Raw genomic sequence first — 23,376 nt, 5'->3', positions numbered from 1 at the left:
AACCAATTACCATCTCACTAATGATCTCACATGGTTTAACCCAGGGGTGGCCAACCTGAGCCTGAGAAGGAGCCAGAATTTACCAATGTACATTGCAAAGAGCCACAGTAATATGTCAGCAGCCCTGAATCAGCTCCCCCTTGCCCCCACTCCCAGCATCTCCCACCCACCAGCGCAGGGCTGGATTACCCAATAGGCAGACGAAGCATGTGCTTAGGGCACGAGCAAAGTGAGATTTTTTTTTTTTTGAAAAAAATTGATATTTGATATTTCAAAAGCATCAAAGTAGTCATCAAGGGAAAAATCAGAACTTTTTTAGATTTCCGCACACTCCACTACACACTCTTCCACCGTTTTTCTGTTCTCTTTTTCTTACTTATCCTCACCTAAACCAGGGGGGCATCCTACTAATGTAGATCGAAATATTACGAGGAAATCAGATCCTGTCATGTATTGCAATAAATTTGTTTTATTGATATATTCTTCTGAGTTATAATAATACTGTTGAATACGGTATAGTATTGTTTTTATTTTGAATTGCATATGGGGGGGCACCATAATCTTTTCAGTGCTGGGGGCCTCTAAAGATTGACTTACACATTTTGTAAACTTGTGTCAAATTTGACAAATTGTACCGATGGACAGGTGGGGGGAGAAATCCTAGAGGAAACCCCACAATAGTTTGATGTTAAAAAAAAAATCAAAATTACTCATTTCAAGATTTTCTTTTACTTTTTTTTTGTTTTTTTATTTAAATGGTTAAAAGCTATACAAAGTGGCTTTTTTTTTTCTTTTGGGCTGAATGAAACATTTCAGTAGACCCAAAACAATTTTTTTAATTTAACTTTTTCTGAAATGGTCAAGAGGTGTGCCAAAACACTGGGAAAATCAGCTATTGGCACACCTCTGCCCTTAGACTGTACTGCTATTCAAATAATAAATCAACTTACAGTGTATGGTACCAAGGCTACCTCTTTTTATCATGGACTCATTCAGTGTATTATTATTTCTCCACTCTTTCCCTTTGGGGCTGATTCTTTGCTCATTTACTCCTGATCTACCCCAATGTTACTTTATTGAAGTCAGTGGAATTCCACTGGTCTAAAATTCATGTGGTAGGAGAATCAAGCCCTTTAACACTTATATTTTCTCATTTATCCCAACTAGGCAATTCTTGGCTTGTGAATCTACTGCAGCTGAGCAAACTAGAAACATTTTTGAAAAATTAGGTAGGCTTGTCCAGTACTGGACTGGTTTTCCATCAGTTTGCCTTCTCAAGTCAACATGTGTTCACCACCGCCACAGTTGATTATTACCAAAGTAAATCAGTATCCACAGTACACATTCTAATTCTCCACTCCTGCCTTTTGAAACTAACTTTTATGGTCCATTTGAAAGTGACAGCTCTCGTAGTAATTGCAATACATTAAGTAAAGCTTTGAGGAGTCAAAAAGCAAAGTAAATTGTTACATATTACTGAGCCATCAATTAGTGTTAAGCCAGCAATCTCAAGGGCAGTTAAAATGGTCTAATAATTGACACTAGCTTTCCAGTGTCAGTTCTTAGTTTTGGCTAAGTGTCCTTTTATTACTCAGCAAAGTACAAAGGAGGCTCAATAACTCAAAATGGAATTGGTTTCTTATAGAGAACAAAGAAAGAGGAAGAACTGGGAAACGCTTAGCATACACATGCTAATTTATTGTCCGCTGTGTATGCAGATGCATAGCTCCCAATGGCTTCAAGCCAGAAACCTCATAGCTCCTGCATTAATGTGGTGATAAATATTTATATTTTCATATATTAGACAATATTCCAAGATAAATGATTTATTCTGTTTGGTTTAGAGATGCACTTTCTGCTGAAATGACAAAAATATTTTGCACCAGAAGTTTTGTAACCATTTGTTCTTATGCATCTGGTCAAGCTGCTCAGTTACCTAGACCTGTATCGCTTTTGGACACTGGGGAAAATTACTTTGTTGTCCAAATTGCCTTGTCAATTATTACTCTCACGCTGACTACTGAGTTTCCCCTAGATGTAGTCTATTCTGGGGACTTTGATGTCTTTCCTTTGTCCTCATTAAAACTTGAAGATAACCCATCTTCAAAAAGCTTAGTTTAGCATGAAAAATGGAAACCATTTTTAACTTTTTATCTGGATAGTCTTTCATGAAAACATTTTAAATGACTGAATAACACACATAGTTACTGTAAGGACCCAAAGCCCCAAGTCCATTGAAATCAATGGAGCTACTCATGTGCATAATGTTAAGCATGTGCAGGGTGCTTATAGAATTAGTTCAGTAGGGACCTCTTTATATGACCACATACGTTCCATGGTCCTAGAGGATAGATATTACATTTAACTTTTTGTGAAAGCATAATTAAGGTGTCCAATGATTTGCTTGCAGTGTATTTGTTTGGTCCCAGGATATGAGAGACACAAGGTAGGTGAGGTAATATGCCTTATTGGACCAACTTCTGTTGATAACAGGAACAAGCTTTCTAGCTTCACACAGCTTTTCTTCAGATGTGAAGAAGGTAACCATAGCATCTAAGCAAAATTCAAGTTGGGACACATTGTTAAGCATAAGGGGTTAGCATGTGTAGGAGATGACTTAAAAATAAAATGGGCAATTAAGGGTTAACAGGTGGTAGGGTGAGTTACAAATTGTTGTAATTGTAGATTTATTCTGACTAAGGACATGAAAAAATTAATAAAACATGAATTCACAGGAGTATTCACAGTAACCTTGTAAATATGTAATTAGTAGATAAGGGAATAGTAGTAGGGCAATGAATAACATGTAACGGTAAGGCCATAAATGTGTGATGGATGGCAGATGGATGGCACATAAACCGTTCATGATCTGTATGGACACTGGCTCACTAACTTCTGAGAACCCATCATAGAGCCCATGATATGATGTAGAATAGAAGGTTCACGGTGTCTGTTTTGGGAATCTGTATGTAAGTTTGATGATGATGTATTCTGGACTTGTGGTACACCCTCTACCCACCCCTTTTACTTGAGCCTGATCAACTCATCATAAATTTACTATATGCCAATAAAGAAACCTGACTAATTCAAAGTTGAGATGAGTTCTTGGGAATTAAGGTTAAGGTGTTGGATTGAATCCAACAATGAGCCATAAAACTAGTCTCAAAGTCTGTGGTTGTCAGTGTTCAGCAGAGTCCCCCGGCTCATCTCTTGAAGGTGTTGTGTAGGTTGCCTTTGAGGATGAGAACTGAGAGGTCAAATATACAGCAATCACTTACTGAAAAGTGCTTGCCCGTGGGTGATAGGGTGCTTTTGTCTCATCGTTCTGTGTGAGAATATTCAAGAGCATAGTGCTTGTCCAGTTTAATCCGCATAGTTGGGGTATTGGATGAACTGGATGAGATATGCTGAGTGTGCATCTTGAAAAGTGTGTTGGGATATTGAACATCATAGCAGTGGAGAAATATCTGCAGATTTTGTATCTGTTCTGACAGGGTCTGCTGCTGATTTGAGCTGGTGTGTCGTGGTCTGTGGGGACCTTGCTTCTGAAGAACTTGGTGAGGTGGCGGGATGGCGGGGGGAGAAAAGGGATTGTTTGAAGGCCATAAGAGGGAATTTGGGAAAGATTTCTTTCAGGATGTAGTCCCCATCAAGAATGTGTTGTAATTATTTGATAATACCCTGTATGAGTTCCAGGGTGGGGTGGTAGGTGACAACTCTGGGTGTAATAACTTCTACATCTACGGTTTAGAGCAGGGATCGGCAACCTTTGGCATGCGGCCTGCCAGGATAAGCCCCTTGGTGGGCCAGGCTGGTTTGTTTACTTGCCACTCAGTTGGTTACATTTCATCCTGCCCCTTATTTCAGTTATCTGAACTTAAAAAAAAAAAAAAAAATACACAATGTACACTATTTGTGTGTGTGTGTGTATATATATATGTATATATATATATTATATATGAAAGGAGAAAAAATGCATCAAGTACTATAACTCAGAAGAATATATCAATAATAAAACATAAATTTATTGCAATACATGGCAGGATCTGATTTCCTCATACTATTTCTATCTACATTTGTAGGATGCCCCCCCTGGTTTAGGTGGGGATAAGTAATAAAAAGAGAACAGAAAAATGGGGGAAGAGTGTGTAGTGGAGTGTATAAGTCTAAGAAAGTTCTGATTTTTCCCATGATGACTACTTCAATGCTTTTTTTGAAATATCAAATATCAATTTTTTTCCAAAAAAAACTTTTTTTTTTTTTGGTGCCCCTGCTTTGCTGGTGCCCTAAGCATGTGCTTAGTCTGCCCATTGGGTAATCCAGCCCTGATCACCTCATGTGATAGGTCTCTTCTCCTTATCTGACTTAGAGTGGAATTTTATTGTTCTTCCACTCTTAGCCCTGGTCTACACTGGGGGTGGGGCAGGAGGGGGAGAATCGATCTAAGTTACACAACTTCAGCTGTGTGAATAACGTAGCTGAAGTCGATGTACTTAGATCGACTTACTGTGGTGTCTTCACCGCAGTGAGTCGACTGCTGCCGCTCCCCCGTCGACTCTGCCGGCTTCTCTTGTGGCACTGGTGTACAGGTGTTGACGGGAGAGCGCTTGAGGGTTGATTTATTGCATCTAAATCGATCCCCTCTGGATCGATCGTTGCCCGCCAATCCGGCTGGTAGTGAAGACATACCCTTAGACCAGGACCTGGGTATGCTATCCTGTGTATAACAAACACTTACTTACCACTCTGCAGGCCCAGAGGTGTTTGAAGCCCTGCATTTCCTTCTCTCAGGAATCTCTGACCAGTGATATAGTGCTCAAACCCAGATCTCCAGACAAACACACACAGGCAAGTGCAGAAACAGTGAGAACATAGTAATATGGGGATGATATATAGTTTTTTGCTTTGGGGGATGTTTGTACCTGGGCTAAACTAACTGGGTGCCAATCATTTGAGCTAACTGTGCAGTGAAGACATACCAAGAAATTACATTTTGACTACTCACACAGATGTTAATTAATACAGATACTTATGGTTTCACATTTCACATTTACTATCATTTGCATGTTAATATTTGGAATGATATTTTACTTCTCTGATATTTTATAGGGACACTGCTGGGATCCAGGCTCTGGCAGTAAACTGAAAGATTTGGGTATAAGCTCCAATTCTTTTCAGCACCACTTAAACAGTTTTTAGCAAGTCACACCCAGGTCAGTAGTAGCTGGGACCTCAATCACCACAGGCTTTTACTACTTGAGCTAGAACAGCAATTCCATTAGTTGACAGCAATAGTAGGTTGTTGTTTTCAATAGTAGGTTGTTGTAGTACCTACTAGGAGGAGTGTGACAGAAGCATTTTTTAAAAATATATTTTCTGACACTAAAGTAGGAAAGTGTATGAGCATGTCTATAGGCTTCTATTGTAGATGGGGAAGAAATGACTAGTTAACATGGATGAGTTATCCTCTGGTTGGACAATCACAGCAAATGTGAGATAGATATATAAGGTGCTATGTTATTATACATTTAAGATGTGACAGGTAAGAGGGGGAGGTACTTAACTTTTCTAGTGTAATGCATTTGTTTTCCTTTCTCTTTTATACTAAAGGTCACATTGCACAAACACTACTGCATTTTTATCATTCTGAATGGATTATGTGGGCTGTTTGCTAACCCACTCTCTGTTCCTTTTAACTTTAAATGGAACCACTTTGTTAAGAGTGCTCTCATTTTGACTGTGTTGTTTTTTAGTCCTATGAGAGCCATAAGATTCAGTGTTTGGACAGTTCCATCTTAATGATTGATTTAAAGGTTTTTCCTATAAACTTTTTTTGGTCAGTGTGTCCTCTGCTTTTAAGTTTCCATCTTTCTCACTCTTAGGCATTTTAATGACTTCAGATTTTATATTCGTTAGAGCTGAGGATCATCTTCACTGTGAATGGCTTTTGTGCCCTTTCATTTGATTGGTTCCTACAGAAATCACCAAGAGGCTGCAGTGAATCACTCTGACTCATTACCTTCAAGTAATAGGCTAGCCTTTTTCCAATTTCATCTGACTGCAAATGTGACTTGAAACTTTTTTTTTGTATTAACTTCTAAACTGGAGCTGACAAGGGTTTAAAATCAGGACAAAAAAAAAAGCCACTTGATTATGACTAAGTTGTGTGTCATAGGCTCCAACAGCAAAATGATAATTACAGTTTCTTTTAATTTGTGGGAGGGTTACATTAAAAGAGGCAAAGACAGAAGGACTGAAAACCAGGACTTTGGGTTCTATGGTCTGATGCTAACCTGCTATATAATGTTTGGTTATTTCATAACCCCTCTATGCCTCAATTTCTCAATCCGTCAAATAGAGACAACTATAACACTTGCAGATAAAATGTCTTTAGATATCAATGTGTTTTACAGAGATGGGTAAGCATTATCTCCATGGATGTACAAACTAAAATCTTAAGACCCACATATTGGCTCTGTCAATATTTAGGTGCTCATCTTTAAACACGTATATTTTAATATGCACACCTAAAACTAAAGGTATTCCAAATTACTGGCCTGTAGCGGGGTGGTTACCCTGCTCTGGCCCTGAAGGGCTTAAAACAGCCCTGGGAGAGGGCTGTGGCAGGGGAAAAGCTGGGCTAATTGGGAAAGCAGCCAGAGCTGTAGCCAGTGCAATCAGGGCCCAGCTGGCCCTTATAAGAGGGCGATGGGCCAGAAGGAAAGACAGTCTCTCTCTGGTTCTAGAGAGGGAAGGACCTGGCTGTCTGGGAAGCTGAGGCGGATACTTAGGGTGGAGCAATGCTGGGGAATGGCAGAGGTTGCTGGGAGCTCCAGCCTAGCAAAACCTAGGCCTTGTTGGGTGGAGCAGTACGGGGGAAGGGAAAGGGAGCTGGGGAGCTCCAGCCTAGTAAAACCCCAGGCTGAAGACCTTATTAAGGGCCTACAAAAGGGTATTGGGGCTTCAGAGGGGCAGCCCATAGATAGGCAAAGACAGCAGGTCCTAACTCCCATTTGCCGATGATGAGTGGCTTATAGACTGCAGTCCGCCACAGTGAGTGGGGGCTAGATGGTGACTGGCAGTAGCCACTGAGGCGATGTGGGGATAGTGGGTTGGGGGTTACCCTGAGTGGGGAGACCTAGATTGGGGATTGCTGCTGTTGGCAGAACCCCTGGGTAAAGGACACTGGGGACTTGGAGGGACACGGGGGCCAGGGGCGGGTGAGACATCAGCTGGCAGAGGGTGCTCCAGAGCTGGAAAACAGCTAATTCCTTGGACAACCAGCAGGAGGTGCCATGCCAAAGAGTAGTCACCCCGCAACAAGGCCATGTTTGAAAATTTGGCCCTAAGTGACTTGCCAAGGTCACACGATGAGTTGACATTATCAGACCTAGAAATAAACCCCAAGTCATCCTAACTCTCAGCACTGACCTACCACACAGGAATGTTGAGAGCAGTGATGGTCTGAACTGGAATACGAAAGATACACACCTTTGAATCCAAAAGCCTCATACCAGAAATGCACACCGCTGGATCTACAACCAGACCTTAACTTCACAAAGTAGGTCCATCCCCCATGTGTAAAACGTCATTAAATGATCTGTGTAGCTCTTCCAGATTCTGAGATGAAAGGCATGATAGAAGTGCAGGGGAAGGTTTAATGGCATTGCCTTCAAATGGCTTCACTCATTTCTAGATGAGAGCCTAAGAATATTGGTGTGTGATTGTCTGGGTGGTATTTATTTTAACTGTATGCTCTACACTTAATGTGAGGAACTTAGATGCTAAGGTTTACAAACAGAGGAACAGATTAAAGGACCAGTGTCAGATGATTCAGAAGAAGAGGTAAAGAGAACTATTTAATACTGTATCATGGTGGTGTATTTGCTCATAAATCCAGATGCTGATCAACTTACGCCTTGAAGGTTAAGTTTTAACAGCACTTGCACAAGCAGAGGTAGTGCAAATGAATGTGCTGTTCTTATCCATATTAATGTCTAATTCATTTTGAAACTTAAACTATTTGCCCAAATAACATCTGGTGGAAGTGAGTTACACAGGTTAATTATACAGTACATTGTACACAACATATTTCCTTTACTCTGTTCAGACTCATTGCTATTTAATTTTATGGAGTCCATATTTGCTCTTTTACCATGAAATTACTGAACGGAAGAGGAATATAACTCTTCTCACAGTGACTTCCTTGGTGTCAATGTCAGAGCTATGAAGACAGACTAAACCTGTGCTAAAAGATTTCAAACACCAATTCTCTTTTAACTTAGTTATTTTGTTTAAATGTTTGCTATAGCATTGACTAAGCCATTTGGCAAAAAGCTGCTCTTCCTGCTGAAAATGCTGATGGAAGCACCTTGGGTGGTTCAGTGGTGCATTCAGGTCAAGTCACTATGGACTGCTGATAGGGGGACATAACTTTAAAAATAAAGTGCACAGTAGCTGAAACTAGCTGGCACAACAAATAATTGAGATAAATACATGGGGGGGAAAGAAAGTAGAACAAAACGGAATACAAACTAGGGCTAAGTGAATAATGGAGGTTTTTTGGTTTCTTGGCAGTTCTCGAAAGTTGGGGGCGGGGGGAAGCTGTCTTGGCTGAACAAAAAATGTTGAAGTGAAACCAAACATTTTAACTTTAAAAAAAATAAAATTAAAGGAAACTGAAACAATTTCATGTTTTAAAATGTTGAAACAAAACATTGTATTTTTTTTACTGTTTCAGTTGGAAAACAAAAACTTGTTGAAATCTTCATACATTCACAAAATGTTGCAGTGTCTCATTCTGCATCTTTTGATGGGGTGGGTGAAGTTTGCCTGAAAAATTTTGCCCAGTACAAGTACAGACCTTGTTTGTCCCAGCAGAACCACAGATGTGACATGATTCATATAAATAGGCATTTGGCAATGGAGAAAAGGTTTTCCTGCAAGTGATGCATGTTGGGAGCTAGAATCTAAACTTGGTTAATGAGATCTCTTGTACAGAGTTAACTGTACACTAACTTATCACCAAAACCAAGCATGGAGTGATGCAGAAAGTCTGGGAAAGAGAGAGCTCTAAGAACCGCTCAAGTGCTGATATGGGCTAGACTGCCTAGAAGATTAGAGCTGCTTCTACTACTCTGGATGAAGGGAATTCCCTAAATGATGGCTATGAAAATTTGTATATTTGCCAAATATAGAGTGGGAAGAAAGGATTTATAGTAAAAGCACAGGACTGGGAGCAGGAGGCATAGATTCAATTTTCAGCACATCCATGACTGCCTTCCTTGACCTTGGGCCGGTCACTCAAAGCTTCTGTTTGCCATCTGTAAATGGCAATAAGGAGGGAAGTACTACTATCTCAAAGGCATTTTGTGAGGATAAAATCTATTGAGATTCACAGATGCTATAGTGATAAGGGACATAGATATATTCAATATAATTTATTGAGCATGTTACAAATAATTCAATACATGCACAATCATAAATGCATATATTTGGAATATTTCTTAATTCCTTCACAGTTCTCCCAAATGAACCTAAAAACTGACCTTAAACAACCCTGTTTACTACATTCTCTGTTTTCTTCTAAGTGGAGACAGCTAATTGAAATAAAACATGCAGTGGTTCTGTGACATGGACAAATGTCTCAAAGGGACAAAATTGAGACAACCAAGCTCATCACTTGTGAAATGACAGGTACAAATTTGCATTGTCTGTAAAGGTGAAAGACCATTGCCTTGAGTCACTGTGCCATTTTGTCCTCCTGTACTGATATTTTAGATGCTATGTAAAGGTAAATTGAATGAATAAAATACAAGAATTCACCATTATATAATGTTGGCCAAAAAAGGAAACTTTCTGACTATTTTAAAACTCTTGCATTCTACCATGTTACTGATAAACAGCAATCCACACAGATTATGTGACTTTTTTTGTTATATGTGCAGGGATGTTGTTATTCCATATACTTAACTTACACGTGCTCTAATAGAACATTTAGTAATGCATAGCTTTCAAAAAAGATTATTTTATATCTTGCCAATTGGTAGCCAATTTGCATGATTTTTATGAGAGAATAATATCTCTAAAACAGATGGGATGAAAAGCCAGTAGAGCCAGGTCAGGCTAGTGGGAGCTCTTGAATACAGGTTTTGCCAGTGGTACGTTGACACTAAATCTTCCTGTGTAAGAAGAAACTAATTTAATATCTACATTGGTTATGTCTGATGCAAGGCCTGCCGAATGCATTGGATGGTTCCTCAGGTAGAATATACTAAAAGTCAGATTCCTATTTAAAAAAAAATTGAGAGAGCTCTCTCTAGCAGGAAAAAAAATATCTCATGGTAGAACTTAACACCCCAGATGGTTTAATGTTTTGCACAATTTCTCAGCACACTTCAGTCATGTGAAAAATGAATATTTTTTCATGTCTATCATGTAACTGATTCCACTAGATATTCTGCTCTGCAGATAGTTGTATCCTCTGATCTATATTAAAGAGGAAGGGCTAGGATAATCTCTCAAATTCATGCTTTTGTTCCTCATGCTGCCCCTGAGAGTTGGAAATACCTCCTTCTCCAGGTTGACTGCAATCCCTTCTCTTCACTTACATCTCTGCTGTAAAGCCCAGTGATGATAAACATACGGACGGCCATACAGGGTCAGACCAAAGGTCCATCAAGCCCAGTATCCTGTCTTCTGACAGTGGCCAATGGCAGGTGCCCCAAAGGGAATGAACAGGCTGGTTATCATCAAGTGATCCATGCCCTGGCATCCAATCCCAGCTTCTGGCAAACAGAGTCTAGAGACACCATTCCTGCCCATCCTGGCTGATAGGTCCATCAATGGCTATCTTCCATGAATCTATCTAGCTCCCTTTTGAACCCCGTTATAGTATTGGCCTTCACAACACCCTCTGGCAAGGAGTTCCAGAGGTTGACAGTGCGTTGCATGAAAAAAATACTTTCTTGTGTTTGTTTTAAACCTGCTACCTATTAATTTCATTTGGTGGCCCCTTGCTCTTGTATTATGAGAAGAAGTAAATAACACTAACTTATCTACTTTCTCTATAGCACTCACGATTTTATAGATCTCTATCATATCTTCCCCCCTCCACCCTTAGTCGCCTCTTTTCCAAGCTGAAAAGTCCCAGTCTTATTAATCTCTCCTCATATGGAAGCCCTTCTCTACCCCAATCAATCATTTTTGTTGCCCTTTTCCGAACCTTTTCCAATTCCAGTATATCTTTTCTGAGATGGGGCGACCACATCTGCACTCAGTATTCAAGGTGTGGGCATACCATGGATTTATATAGAGGCAATATGATATTTTCTGTCTTATCTGTCCCTTTCTTGATTCCCAACATTCTGGTCACTTTTTTGACTGCCGCTGCGCATTGTGGATAGTTCTCTGAAATCATCCACTCAATGACTCCAAGATCTCTTTAGTGAGTGGTAACAGCTAATTTAGATCCCATCATTATATATGTATTATTAGTATTATGTTTTCCAATGTGCATTACTTTGCATTTATCAACATTAAATGTCATCTGCCATTTTGTTGCCCAGTCACCCAGTTTTGTGAGATCCTTTTTACAGCTCTTCACAGTCTGCCTGGGACTTAACTATCTTGAGTAATTTTGTATCATTGTTTTCCCCTTTTTCCAGATCATTTATGAATACGTTAAGTCGGACTGGTCCCAATACAGATCCCTGGGGGACACCACTATTTTCCTGTCACCATTCTGAAAACTGACCATTTATTCCTACGCTTTGTTTCCTATCTTGTAACCAGCTACCAAGCCATGAGAGGATCTTCCCTCTTATCCCATGACTGCTTATTTTAAGAGCCTTTGGTGAGGGATCTTGTCAAAGGCTTTCTGAAAATCTACATATACTATATCCACTGGATCTCCTTTGTCTGCATGCTTGTTGACCCCCTCAAAGAATTCTAGTAGAGTGGTGAGGCATGATTTCCCTTAAACCATGTTGACTCTTTCCCAACAAATTATGTTTATCTATGTGTCTGACAATTTTGTTCTTTACAATAGTTTCAAGCAATTTGCCTGGTACTGAAGTGAGGCTTACTGGCCTATAGTTGCCAGGGTCACCTCTGGAGCCCTTTTTAAAAATTGGCATCATATTAGCTATCCTCCAGTCATTTGGTACAGAAGCTGATTTAAATGATAGGTTACAGATGACAGTTAGTAGTCCTGCAATTTTACATTTGAGTTCCTTCAGAACTCTTGGGTGAATACCATCCGGTCCTGGTGACTTTTATTACTGTTTAGTTTATCAATTTGTTCCAAAACCTGCTTTAATGACACCTCAATCTGGGATAGTTCCTCAGATCTAGTACCCCAAAAGAATAAAAATTGCACTAGTCTAAGACTTTCTTTTCATCCAGCAGAACAGACTATGCAATACAGACAAATGATCAGGTTTAAAATATAAGCATCTTGGGCTACAGACCATGTCTCCCTTTGTTTTGTTTCAATGATGTAAAGTCTCTGACAGTGGCTCAATCAATTATGATAATATCCGGGACATCTTTGACCCAGAAACCACACAACCTGGTAGCAGAGAGACCATATGTAAGATCTCCTGTGGTAGGGACTCCTTGGCAGCCAGAGCTGAGGGTTGGCATGTTGGAAGCATGAGTTAAGACAAAAAGAAGAAAAATAGGACACAGAGGGTCGGAAAGTCTCAAAACTAAAGATGAACCTGAGCTTTGAGGCTAAGCTCCTGCTCCATACTTCCTCAAAGCTGGGAGTTTAGGAATATTGGGTTTTGGTTCAGGCCACCACTCACTCTAAATTTGGCATTTATTACTTTCAGTATGTATGTAATTGACATGAGTTGGGGTGGAGGGGTATGCTGTCTAACTTTTATTTATTTATAATTTGAGGTTATGTGCTTTTTTAAGATAATGGAAGGGGTTTGATTTGGCACTGCCCAACATTGTGACTAAAAACTAGAACGCTATAACACTAAACTAAAAAACTAGCACTTTATAAAATTAAAATGGCACATGGAGTAAAAGCTGCTAACTGATAGGCCTCAACATGTAGCTGTAAGCCAAGACACTTCATTGTAGGGGTTAGTTCTTGGCCCTACATTATTGAACACTTTTAACAGTGACCTGGAAGAAAATGTAAAATCATCCCTGATAAAGTTTTTAAGGCCTGTCTTGACAAAGCCCTGGCTGGGATGATTTATTTGGGATTGGTCCTGTTTTGAGCAGGGGGTTGGACTAGATGACCTCCAGAAGTCTCTTCCAACCCTACTCTTCTTTGACTCTATGATAAGTTTGTAGATGACCAAAAAATGGGGGTGGGTGGGTGATAAATAATGAAAAGGACAAGTCACTGATACGGTGTGCCATCTGGACACAGGCAAACCATATGTGTTTTAATATGGCTAAATGTAAACAGGAACAAAGAATTTAGGCCCTGCTTATAGGATCAGGTCCTCTGTCCTGAAAAGCAGTAACTCTGAAAAAGATTTGGGCATCATGATGGATATTCAGCTGAACATGAGCTCCCAGTGCAATGCTGTAACCAAAAGTGCTAAAGCGATCCTGGTATGCATAAACAGAGGAATTTTGGATAGGAGTAGAGAGGTTACTTTACCTCTGTCAAGAAGAATGTTGATATATTGGAGAATGATTAAAGGATTAGAAAACACACCTTATAGTGATTGAGCTCTTTGAGTCTATTTAGCTTAACAAAAGAAGGTTGGGAATGACTTGTTTATAGTCTTCAGGTATCTACATGGGCAACAAATATTTAATAATGGGCTCTTCAGTTTAGTTGAGAAAGGTATAACACAATCCAGTGAGTGGAAGATAAAGCTAGACAAACAGACTGGAAACAAGGTGTATGTTTTTAACAGTCAGGCTAATCAACCATTGGAACAATTTGCCAATGGTCATGGTGGATTCTCCATCACTGGCAATTCTGAAATCAAGATTGGATGATTTTCTAAAAGGTACGGTGTAGGAATTATTTTGGGGAAGCTCTATGGCCTGTGATATGCAGCAGGTCATTCTGGATTATCAGAATGATCCCTTCTTGTCTCAGAATCTATTACAGTTAGATTATGTTGAACATAATGATATTTAGAAAAGCTTCAGATAAACATTGAAACGTAAAAGGCTTTGTTCCAAACTGAACTTCCTGAGCTTCATGCACTGCTGGTCATGACATCCAACACCAAATAATAACTAGCTCCTTTGCATGTGTTTGGGCCAGATTCTGCACTACACCAAGTTCACATTGCATTGCTTAGGTAGTGCAAAGTGACCTGGAAGTGGCCAGAGATTTTGTATCTTAGAATTCTTCCTGTGTAAGGGGAATATCTGCAGGTGCAAAGCAGTTCTCCTACACCAACTATGCCATTCCTGTACTGGAACTTTGCTCCCATATATTGGGTAGCATCTCTGAGGTGGGGAGGGGGACATGTTGGAGCTGTTGGGAAGAAACAGGTGGCATGTCAGGAGAGTGGTGGTGGTAGTGCAAAGCTTTGCATTAGCTGATCTTCTGCCAGTGTTTAAGTCAGAGCTGCCCCACTACATCTTAAACTTGCATTAGAGATGGGTAGCTGAAATTTGGTTCCAGACAGTGCCACCTCCCCTACTGCCACATGAGCTTGAGCTGTGCTTGGGTACAGTGGAGAATGAAGCCTGTTTGTGAATAAGTTGAAGAATAAATTCATTTCACCTGTATTTCTCTTTAGGTTTGTTTGTTCTGGAGAATAGAAGACTGAGGGAGGATATAAGAGTATCACAACCTTTTACACACTTAAAGAAATAGGATGATCATAAATTGTTCTCCTTATCCACTGAGGACAAGACAAGAAGCAATAGGCTTAAATTGCAGCAAGGGAGATTTAGGTTAGACATTAGGAAAAACTTCAAAAATATACAGGTAGTTAAGCAAGTGAATAAATTATTTAGGGAGGTTGTGGAATCTCCGTCACTGGAGGTTTTTAAGAACAAGCTAGACAAGAACAAGTCAGGGATAGTCTAGATCAGGGGTTCACAAACTTGTTCCGTCGCATGTGCAGGGAAAGCTCCTGGCAGGCTGGGCCAGTTTATTTACCTGCCATGTCCGCAGGTTCGGCTGATCGCGGCTCCCACTTGCTGCGGTTCGCTGCTCCAGGGCAATGGGAGCTGCTGGAAGCAGCGCGGGCCAAGGGACATACTGGCCACTGCTTCCAGCAGCTCCCATTGGCCTGGAGCAGCAAACCATGGCCACTGAGAGCCGCGATCAGCCGAACCTGCGGACGTGGCAGGTAAACAAACCAGTCCAGCCTGCCAGGGGCTTTCCCAACATAAGCAGCAGAACAAGTTTGGGAACCACTGCTCTAGATAATACTTGGTTCTGCCTCAGCGCATGGGATTAGATGACCTACTGAGGTCCCTTACAATCCTACATTTGTATGATTAAACATATACACTTCAGAAACATCTATGTCGTATACATATGCAATAAACAGCCCATTGAACAAAAACTCCAAGTACAATGGTGCAGCTGAAAGGCCAAACACAATCCTTAGAAGTATAAGAAGGGGAATACCAAAAGGAATTAGGAGGTAGTATTCCCTCTGTGCGTGGCAATAGGGAGACTATTTCTGGTCTAGTCTGTGTCTAGTTTCAGTGTCCACAGTTAGAAAAGGATTTGAAAAAACTGGAAAGAGTTTAGAAAAGATCTAGAAGAATGATTTGAGGTCTGGAAAATCTCTTGTGATGAGAAGCTAAAGATGCTGTATCTATTGAGTTTATCCAAGAGAAAGTTAAAAGGTGGCATGATCATGATCTTCATCTATCTACATGGGGAAGAGATTTTTTTTAATAGCAGATGACTCCATAATATAGCAGAAGACAGTATAATGTGATCCAGTGGCTGGAAACTGAAGCTAGCCAAATTTATATTTAAAATAAGGAGCACTTTTTTGACGGAAGACATTAACCATTGGAACAACTTACTAGGGATGTTGTGGATTCTTCATCACTTGAAGTTTTTAAATTGGGATTGGATAGACTTTTAAAAGAGATGATATAGCTCAGGGGTGAGCAAACTTTTTGGCCCAAAGGCCATATCTGGGTGGGGAAATTGTATGTAGGGCCATGAATGTCGGGCAGGGGGTGCAGGAGGGGGCTCAAGGCAGGGGGTTGGGGTTTGGGGTGCAGGCTCCGGCCCGGTGCCGCTTACCTCAAGCCGCTTCAGCATGGCAGTGGTGCGCAGCAGGGCTAAGGCGGCCTGCCTGGCCCCACACTACTCCTAGAAGTGGCCAGCATGTCTGGCACCTGGGGGTGAGGTGGGGCAAGCAGCTCTACTGAGTGCTGCCCTCTCTGTGGGTACTACCCCCAAAGCTCCAATTGGCCGCGGTTCCCCATTCCCGGCCAATGGGAGCTGCAGGGGGTGGTGCCTGCCGGTGAGGGATCTGGCCCATGGGCCGCAGTTTGCCCTCCCCTGCCATAACTCAAACAGAAGTTAGGGGCTTGATGCAGAATTTGTGGTCTGTTATGGAGAATCTCAGACTAGATTATCATAATGATCCCTTCTGGCCTCAAAATCTGTGCATGTCTAGATTAAATTTTCATAGCTTTTAAAATGCAATAACTAACAGTGAACATTTCACAATGTAACATGTAGGACCAGATTATACCTGATAGGCACAGGCGTATATTCATTTCCTCATTCCTTTCTGCAGCCCAAATCTCTTGTGGATTGTGCACCCTGCTACTCCAGGTGTGCCCACCCAGCTCCTCAGGCCAGTGGGAACTGGGGCAGAGACATCACCATATTCTCCCTGCTTTCTTTGGGTTGACTGGCATCCCATGGAGAAGTAGAGAGGAAAGCACCTGGACTCCTTGTGTGCATGTGTTGACTCTTTGTATCCTCCTCCCTATGTCTCTCTGGTGGAGCCTGATGAGGGTGGTTGTTGTGGTGTGTGGTTGGTTGGTTTTTGCCATATTTTATATTGTGGCTTCTAAACAAATCAAGTGAGCTTCAGAAATACTACAGTGTTTCTATGAACTGTGCTCCTCACTTGTAATATTTCTACTTCACAAACTAGAATGCGAACCATGAATGAGGAAGGCAAGGAATAGTCTGAAAAGGATTAAATATTGATGATACACAAATATTCTAGGACAAGCAGCTTTTTAGGACCCAGCCATCCATACTTCACTTACATGGCCATATCTTTATTTTAAATATTTTTTCCATGTAGCCTGATGGCTGTGTTAGCTGCATGATATTCATCAACACACACTCCAACTATATATCTGTGAAACAAGCATTTAGGCAGGGGGGAAAGACTATATCTGTGTTTCAGAAATCATTCCAAACAGGAAAGCAGGATGCTCTTTCATTTGACTGGTAATAATAAGACTGCTATGGTCAGTCATAATTTGCCCTATCAGGTCCAAATCGTATACTTCTTATTCAGGACTCCAATAGATCTCCATGGGAGTTTAGCCTTAATACAGACTAGAGCATTGGCAGGAGAGGAATTTGACAGTAACAGTCAATATTAAGGTACATATTGTGTGGCTTTGCAAATGTTGTAATATTTGGTACAAATTCAGATATTTAAAGGAATAGTGCAGTACTTATAACAGCACGGACAAAGGTATCACTTCTGTAAATGCTTTGGTTGCACTAAACTGAGCTAAGTAAACTGAGCTAAGTAAAGCAAAGGCCAAAATCCTCTGCTGGTTTACAGCAGCTTAGCTCCAATGAAGTCAATGGAGCTGTGTCAGTTTACACCAGCAGAGACTCTGGTCCAAGAGGTACAAGAGATCCTTGACTGAACTGATTTCTAAGGACAGCATTATCCTATACATACCAAGGGTTTATTGAAGTTTACAGGTGATTACTTTACTGAACCCCATCTATGCATGGGTTGCCCCATTGAGCAAACATACTTGCAATTATTTCATCTGAATAAAGCAGTATTAGAAATATCTTCACTTCCACGCTCCTAAATGGAGGATTTTTCTAATCACATTAGGATACCTTTCAGAAGTTACTCCTGAGGAAAATATGTATTCGTAGAGCAGTTAAATATATTATTACACAAACACACACAAATTTTAGAAAGCTAATAATTAAATATAGATCTTGTTCACTAACTGCAAAAAGAGTGAAGAAAAGCATTTTTTCCCTTTTAGTAAACTCTTGACTGAGGACAACAGGGAGTCTAAACAGCTTGGAAAACAGATTGACTTTTCTTTATCTATAATTTCTTATAATCAAGAATACAGTCATGCATCTACAACGTGGATAATATAACCTCAGAGACTTTAATCTTCCTAGGCTAATTTGCATGGTTGGTCCTCATGGACTATAAAAAGCATGCAGCCTTTCATCTGTTGTTCTTTTTGTCTAAAGCCTATCCTACTATTTCTCAAAAGCCCTACCGTACATGAGATTAAGTCAGAAATGAAAGGGATCTGTTGCTCTCTATAAGCTTTTTATGTTTTCTTACATAATATTGTGAGACGATATTATCTTAAAAATGTCTGGTTAAGTATTCACTTCTGCAAGACTACAAAAACAATTAGTTGTTGACATTTCTCTTGTGCAGTACATTGGTTCACAACAGTCTTGAGGTGTGATGCTAATAGTTTATTGGATCAATGAAGGGACCCTAGGTGATAGCAACTGCCTAAAGGTCTCTCATTTAACCAGTGCTGAAATCGATCACTCACTTAATTTTGTTACTCAACGCCATTGCTTAGATATCTTTAACTCAAGAGTATGGCTTATTACTTTCAGACAATGTTGTATAATTTTGGTGGGGATCCAAAAATCTAGCTGAAATCATTACAGTGCACTGTCACCACCAGGGCGCATGTGGCAGTTAGCAGAAATGAAAAAAAGTTGAAAATTCAAAACTCCAAATAATTCTAATCTAAATTTGTGCCCTCCTAAGACCCTTGGAAAGTTTTTAGTTAAAGGGAAAGACCTCTCCATAAGGACTCCCTCAGGGAAACAACAATTCTGTCAGGAGTGGAGGATGGCCACTGAGCCCAATTCAGGTACAAGAATCCAGGCCTTTTATTCATCAACAAACTGGGATCTGGAAGATTATTATAATTTCCACAATCATCTAAGTTTGAATAAATGTTAACTAATCCTTGTACAGTTATCTATCATGCAGTGACATATCTTGGTGTTGGCATTTAAGAAGCAGAGATGGATTTAGGTGGTAACATTCAGATCCAGATGTCTGTCTATCCCAGGATTCAGGTTTTGCTTTGGCCCACTCTAAAATCCAAAACTGTAGCGAGGCTTGCATTGCAAACTCTCCCAAAATTCAGGGTTTAACAGATACCGGGTTTTGGTTTGAGCCCATCTCTAAGTTTAGAATATGGACACTCTGTACATTATGGAGAAAGGGCAAATATTTTTTGTGTCTCACACAATTCACAATGGCGATAATGTAACCCTCTTGTTACATGGAGCCTTAAAGACTAACAGATTTATTTGGGCATAAGCTTTCATCGGTAAAAAGCCCACTTCTTCAGATGCCTCCATGCATCTGAAGGGTCTGCTCTAATTTACCTCCATGCATCTGAAGAAGTGGGTTTTTTACCCAGGAAAGTTTATGCCCAAATAAATCTGTTAGTCTTTAAGGTGCCACCGGACTCCTCATTGTTAGTCTGTATCCACAAAAACATAACTACTCCTCTGATACGCTTGTTACATCTACACCTCCCTTTGACTTTTGGCCTATAATCGGGTTTCTTCTTATGTGATTTCAAAAACAGTATGAGTTTTGATAGAGCCAGCAAAGAGAGCAAGTTTGCTGCTTCTTTTTTCTCTTTTTTTTTTTTTAATTTAAAACAATTTTTAAGAAACCCACCATATTTTTTTAATTGCTGGATTTGCATTCCATTTGATTTCAAGGGCCTGATCCAGACTTACACAGGCAAAACTCCCATTAAAGTCAATTGTACCAAAAGGAGAAAGGGAAAAGTTGCACTGGAAAGAAAACGGAACTCCTCTCCATCCCCCTTTTCTATGTTCTGAGGGAGAGCACAGAAAACTCAGTCTGCAGGAAAAGGGAGCAAAATGACTTTATGCTATCCTTGTGTCTCCTGGATTCTGCGTGTGCCAGGGATCAATGTAGCACACAAATTTGAGCCAACCCTTCCAGTCCAGCTCACTCTCTCTATACTTCTCCTGCCCTGGAATTTTCCCTTGGCCTGTAACAGCTCCTGTATACCACCAGAATGGTTTGCAGGGGCTGGAGTGAGGACCAGCATTTATCATCTAAATATGTCCGCCCACCCTTGGGAGCAAAGGTGGCCTTCTATCCCTAAAACAGCACAAGCTGCCTTTTAGCTAGTCTTACTCCTTTTATTTTTTTATTAACTTTTGCCTGGTGCGGGGAAGAAACCTAGCTTCAAATTATATGGGAACTAATGTTTGAAAATTCATTTTGTGAGCCTACAAACCCCTCCCCATTCCCCTCAAATAGGTTGGTCAAACTTACACTATATTAGAGATTTGTAATCACTATTTTATAGGGCTAGTGTACAGCTCCAGCGCACAGATTTTGGTATTTAGATAACATAGTGAGTATGAGCAAGTGCATAATAAAAAAAATAATAATTATGCAGCAGCCATGACTGTGTATGTACCCCTGGTCACTGATGGCTATAGCTACAGGCTAGTGTTTTGTTTTTGTTTTTTTAAATTAGGGCACAATCCTGAGTTGAACTGTGGTTTGGCTTTTTGTGTGGAAGCAATCAACCGTCAGGTTGACCAGCTCACTTCCACCACACCATGCTCTCAAAGGTTCTCTGTGGGTAGACTTGTAGCCCAGCTTGCTGTACACTAACTGTTTGTCTAGACAAGCCCTCAGCTTTCCTTCAAAAATCAACAGTATTCTAGTTCATGCACCAGTTATGGAAGGACAATGGGGCAGTTATATGAACCATTATTAGATGGGGCACAGAGTTGCCTCTTATTTACTTTGCGGAGTCCTCAGGTTCAGAACTCTGCTGTGTTTGGGAAAGAAACATTGAAACCACACAGGTATCCAATTTTTATATATTAACTAAACTAAATAACAAAACATAAAATTGCATATAAACAAATCAAATTAAGACAGTGGCTTAATATCAATAAATTAATCTAATTATGCAGTTGCTTAAAACATATCAACTCAACATTTCCTTATAAGCTCTGTATAATAAGGGGACGTAGCAGTCTTGTAATAAGGCATTAGCAATCTCTCGCTGTCAATAAGTTCCAGTCAATTAGCTGATAAAGGGAAGGTCAAATGACTCCCTGATGTGAAGCTGATATTGAGAATACTACTCTCATGCCAATTAAGGTAGCTTTCTCAAATTGTTGGTAATTTGGTTATAGCTAATCTCTTCTCTCTTACCCCTTCCCAAAATATGGTTAAAATGAAACATTCCAGTACAGGTCAAGATGACAAAGCTTGTTACATTTAATTTTCAAATGACAAACTTAAGTGAAAATAAGACAATTTCTCAGGATTATATATACAGCTTCTAACCCATGAAATATATGCATGTGTGGTCTTTTAGACAGCAAGGTTGTTAAACCTAGGGCTGCTTTGCTATTCTATAGATTTAATTCTTAAATACATTTTTGTGGATTCTAACCACACACAGCTGTGCTTGTGCATGCATGTGTGTAGGTACATGCTCCCAATCAGCCATCTGCTGGAGTTAAAAACCAATGCAAGAATGCTGAGGTAGAGGCATCCCTATGTTAATAAAGATCAGAAAACAAATAAAAAATTTACACAGGATAGTTGTTCTGGCTTCAGCCAGCATCAGGAAACTGGTATACTGTTAAAAAGATTAGCCGGTGGTCTTAGTGGCTCCGTTTAGTATCTGGTTATAGGTTACTTGCTCTTGGATGTTGAACCTTAGATGTTCCATGTGAAGCACTCAGAAAGGAATGTCAGGGTTAGAATTACCTACACACTATCCCTTTAAGGAATGAAAGTCGGCTGAGAAGGTCAAAGTGGCTGGTTCTGGTTGCAGCAGCAGATGTGCTCTGACAGGACTCTGGAGCAATAGGGCATGTGCAAGGGGTGTGTGTGTGAGAGAGAGAGAGAGAGAGAGAGAGAGACGCTGACTGACTGACTGACTGACTAAGGGCTTGTCTACATGAACAATTAGAGTACACCTTCGAAGAGGGAGCGTGAATCTACCTTGATCTATCCTGCTGCAGTCTAACTGTCCATGTGAATTCTGCTGATGCACATGAACAGTTTGTTAGTGACTTCACTGGAGCACTTAAAGCCCTAACGTACAGCAGGGTGCATACAGACAATTAGGGTACGTCTATACTGCAAAAACACAAACAAACACAGCAGTAAGTCTCAGGGCTTGGCTCATCTGACTCGGACTTGCCCTACAGGGCTAAAATTAGCTCTGCAGAAATGTCCACTCCAGCTGGAGCCTGGAGTGTGAGACTTTCTCTGCCTCACTGGGTTTCAGAGGTCAGGCTCCAGCCCAAGCAGAAACTTCTACAGTACTATTTATTTAACCCTCTAGCAACTCTGAGTCAGTTGACCTAGATTCTGAGACTCATTTATGCAGGGTTCTTCTTTTAAGTGTAGATTTACACTTAGACTGCAGCAAGCTAGTGTGGGGTAGATTCATACTATACCACAGATAGCTGCGGTCTACTTGTTCCCATAGACAAACCCTAACTTTTTAAAAACCATGGTTGGGGAACGTAACATAACATTGCTGGTCTCCTGTCCCTTGATGGCCATCTGGCAGGTTGGAGGAAGTGCAGAACTTGTTGTCAAGCATGATGGCATGGAATATCCGGAGGCCAGCCAGCAAACAGCAAGCTACCTGTCTTTTCATTTGTTTATTGAAGATAGTGGCCTGGATGGTTCCTCTCCTTTGTACCTGTTCTCAGGAGCTACTTGGCAAATCAGAATGGGGCACCCATAAGGCCATTAGTATCATTAAATTGGTTCTAATTAGGTCATCTTTATGCAAATAAAGAACTTCCCCATTTCAATAACCACAGTCAGCCAGTCCACAGGCATTTTGAGACTTACAAGGCCATGGACCAGTCTGCAGGCATTGTCCTAACCATCCCAAAAAATTCTGACTCAAAAATAACTTAAATTCAAAACCAGCAAAAAGTTGGAACTGAAATTGTAGGATCATACATTTTTTCAGCCATGCCCAGAGAGGGACAATTCCTGTTTTACAGGCAGATTCTTGCAAAGGGGAAGATATATTTTAGTATTCAGCAGCTCAACTGTAAACAGCATTTTTTATGCACGTAATCTGTGAGAGGTTGACTACAGAAAAGTGGGGCAGTGAACCCTAAGTGGGCTTTCACCTAAGATG

The sequence above is a fragment of the Eretmochelys imbricata genome, chromosome 2 (assembly GCF_965152235.1).
Source record: "Eretmochelys imbricata isolate rEreImb1 chromosome 2, rEreImb1.hap1, whole genome shotgun sequence".
NCBI classification, from domain to species: domain Eukaryota; kingdom Metazoa; phylum Chordata; order Testudines; family Cheloniidae; genus Eretmochelys; species Eretmochelys imbricata.
Note: the sequence above shows the minus strand (reverse complement) of the source record.